At 37.4% G+C, this 3,949-nt stretch overlaps 1 long non-coding RNA gene across 4 annotated transcripts; it reads right to left on the reverse strand.

The window, feature by feature from the left end:
• Positions 1–743: 743 nt before the first annotated feature.
• LOC132604977 (uncharacterized) lies at positions 744–3,033 on the reverse strand. Of its 4 annotated transcripts, none has more exons than XR_009568954.1 (4): positions 2,325–3,033; positions 1,961–2,006; positions 1,563–1,644; positions 744–1,470 (listed from the first exon to the last, which is right to left on the reverse strand). It is a non-coding gene; the product is annotated as an uncharacterized LOC132604977 (long non-coding RNA). The 4 variants fall into 4 exon arrangements; XR_009568952.1 differs by having other exon boundaries at positions 744–1,022; positions 1,178–1,644; XR_009568953.1 differs by lacking the exon at positions 1,563–1,644 and having other exon boundaries at positions 744–1,022.
• Positions 3,034–3,949: the final 916 nt, after the last annotated feature.

Genomic DNA, 3,949 nt, shown 5'->3' on the forward strand with positions numbered 1-3,949 from the left:
CACTGTCCATCATCTGACCCGGCCCAACCCTCTTATTTCATTCACTTTAACCCTAGGAAAACAGATCCGCCTCCCTTTCTCCCTCTCTCTCTTCCCTTTCGTCTCTCTCTCCTCTGCATTTCTCGACTAAAAATGGCAAAATAGCAGGCTTATTTCGCCTTTCCCAGGCCTTGCATGGCCATTTCGGGGAAGGCAATTAATATTTGTACCCCACCGGTCAGTTTTCAACGATTGAAGGATTTGTCTTCTTCGTTCCTTCTCGGCTTTCGATCTGAAAAACTTTAATGGGTTTCGTCGATTTGTGAGGTAAAATTTGTTTTCTTATCAGCTGTTTTTCGTCTTTTCGAGTACCGATTTTTAATGATTTTTGTCTCCTTATCTGGGTTGTTTCGTCGATTTGTGAGAATAGGGTTTCTAACGTTGATTTGAATGGATCTTCTGTCACGACCCATCCCCGTGGGCTGCGACTGGTGCCCTACTTGGACACCCAGACAGACAAACATATCAAATCGTAACACACTTATCCAAATCGAATCACATACAGATAGCATATACGGCCACAATACTATATGCCGTCTCAAACTATATCAAACTGTATCGAACACATTTCAACGCAACCATATGCGGACATATATATATATATCAAAAAGCCGGCAAGGCTATCAAATGTATCAAAAGCCGACAAGGCTATCAAATGTATCAAAAGCCGACAAGGCTAACAGATGGCGCAACGGCCCAAAACATATACAAAGTGCACGCCGACAAGGCTGCTATAACGAATGAGGTCATACAAACACATCTGTACAGAAGTAGGCACACACACCCACAAATACGTCTACAGACCTCTAAACAGACAAACCGAATCATATGGCGGGACAGGGCCCCGCCGTGCCCCTGAACAAATACATATATACATAGCGAACGAATATATACCAAAATGTGTGCTCTGAAATGAGAAGAGCACTCCAAACAGCAGAAGAGGGTGTCCTAAATGGGTAGATCACCAAACAGTGCGTCTGTACCTGCGGGCATGAAACGCAGCCCCCCGAAGAAAGGGGGTCAGTACGAAATATGTACTGAGTATGCAAAGCAGAATATACAGAAAGCAAATCTGAGACATAAACGAAATGGAAGTACCAAACATAAGTGCAAATCGAACATATCAAAATTTGCTTACTTTCAAAAATATGTAAGTAATGCATAGAGTACAGAAGAATATGGTCGCCCACCCGTCGATGGCGTCATAACACAGCATAACACTAGAAAGTTTCAAATCTCCGTATCCCTGTCACATATCACATCACAACATAACGCCATACACAGCATAACACCAAATATAGGTGGAACCCGACCCTCTTTTGCGAGTAGCTCGGTGAACCATAAACACAGCATAACTCCGGAGTATATCAAAGCGCGCACGATAACAGAACCGGCCCGGGAACCGGCGAAAGATATAACAGAACGCACGAGCTGAGTCATGAGTAACCATATGCATAAAATCATTATCATAGACTCAAATATAAGTAAATGACCATACTTGAAATTCGAAATGATAATCATACCAAATTCTTTCAAAAGTCGTCCAAAGTACATAACGGAAAGTCGCGGGACCCACGGACTGGTATTGACCCGAGTCGGGCCCGCCTATGGAAAACATACTCATTATACATCATGCAAACTCCTATAAAAATATTGAAGCAATCCGAGCCTTTATGCGAAAGATATGGCATTTCGTAGTTACAGAATTCTTTAAAACAACTTTTTGTACAAAGTTTGGAAATCAATGCTTTCGAAGACATAATGGTTCATACTTCATCACAACATACATAAGAATGCCAAAAAATATATATAAGGATCATAACGTGCTCGGATTTCGAATTTGGAATTTCCTCGAGGCTCGTGATATAGCCTATTGAAAACTAAGGCATGCCAAAAGAAAGAAGGGTTGCGCTTTACATACCTGTTAGCGGCTATTCGTAACCCGTTCGTCTCGTCGCTCTTTTAGCCTATTTATATAAGAATAACGTTATTGTTAGTAACTATATTATCTAGTTTACAAATCCATAGCCTATTTCTCATCGAACTTATATTCTAGCTTATACATATTCTCGTTTAAGATTTTCTATTATCTAAAATTTAACGAAAATCCGGCAGCACTTCCCCTATATTTTCACCTAACCCGAATTTTCAATTATTCTCCTATTAACACAGAAATACCACCGATAGAGATGTACATATATGTACATATAAAATTCTCATAATTCAGCCCACAATTTAGCTATGACTTGGACGAAATTAAATATATCTAGGGGGAAGATTCTTACCTTATATACCAAGAAGTATTCTTTTTTCCACTTTACTTCACTTCGAAAAATTCTTCAATTTGCCAACACCGGAGGAAATTGATATTAGTATCATCACGTCAATGGAATTGAACTTGACTTGATATTTATTAGGACAAAGTAGCTGCTATGTTGCACAAACGAAAGGTTGTTACTGTGTATTTAAGAAGGGCATTGCTGGTTGATTTGGAAGTTCACGTCACTGTCCATTTTTTTTGTCTAGGAAATTGTCGGATTTACCTTGAAAGATTGCTTCCAAGAAAGAATTGCTACGTTGTGCTCCTATTTAAATATATGCAGTACTTAGTTCCATAAAGTGAATTCTCCAAAAGTGGAATAAAAAGGATACACATGCACTCTATTCCTTTTGACACATGGGGCTTTTAGGACCTTTACACCTCAGCAGTCATTATCATCCCATCTGTTCCATGCGTATATTTAAAACCCCCATCTTCCCAATTAACAAGCTTCCACGTGGATTATAATACTTATCCCAAAAAAATCGTAATTAATTCTAATATTCTAATAGAATCCCCCATTTAATCAATTACACATAATTAATTTCTTGTCTCAATTCACTTAAATAGAAATCACCTTTAACATACTCCATATACCCATTACCATGACCATGTGATATAAAACTAGTCCCACGATTTAGCTGTAATTTCAATGAATTTAAATATATCAAGAATAGGAGAATTCTTACCTTGGATGACAAGAACTAAGTCCATTTTCACCTTACTTCATCATAAAGAAACCTCCAATTTGCTATAATCCGAAGAGCAATCGATGGTAAAATCACGCAACTGATGTGGACATAATCTCCGAGTCAACCCTTGTAGTATTTTTGCGTAGAATCTTAGCATATCTTTTGAGTAGAATTTTATTTGCTCTCGTTTTGTATATGGATAAATTGCAACATATACATAAATGATTTGCTCATAAAAGGTTCTGAGAATAAAGATCCCAATTATTCTTTCTTTTGTGGACCATTGACCCCACTACTTATTCATTTTTATACTCATTATTATTATTATAATTATTCTTGTCCCACACGTGTACACCAACGGATTCTATCCAAAACATTAATCATATGTTACACTACTTTGCAAAGCCCCACGTGGAAATGATAATTCAATACTTATCCATTTTATTTCTTAATTACACTTCTTTGTTTTCCACTAAAATTGATAATTAATTCTTTATTCCCAGTTTATTTAAATATTAATCACTTTTAACAAACTTCATATTCTCATTGTGAGATTCACGTGATATAATATTAGTCCATAGCCTCTTTCGGGATACACAAAATATTATTCCCAATCACCATCGTCACACTTGTCAAGTGCTAAATTATTTCGGGACCTCAAACTCTTTGTACACCGAGCTCTCGATTTTTATCCTTGAATATTACCGAATCCTACGGCCTCGGTAAAATTAGCTCATATCAGATGGTTCAATTTCCTGGTCCAACAATACGGAATATTATAGCTTGGACCGTATTTCCTGCAAATAAATTTCGAACCTTGACAAAACTTATTTTCTTAGATTTGTTTAACTTCTAATATTTACAACACATATGTACCGTCACTCTAACCACCTATAAG

This window comes from Lycium barbarum, chromosome 8, assembly GCF_019175385.1.
Source record: "Lycium barbarum isolate Lr01 chromosome 8, ASM1917538v2, whole genome shotgun sequence".
NCBI classification, from domain to species: Eukaryota; Viridiplantae; Streptophyta; class Magnoliopsida; order Solanales; family Solanaceae; genus Lycium; species Lycium barbarum.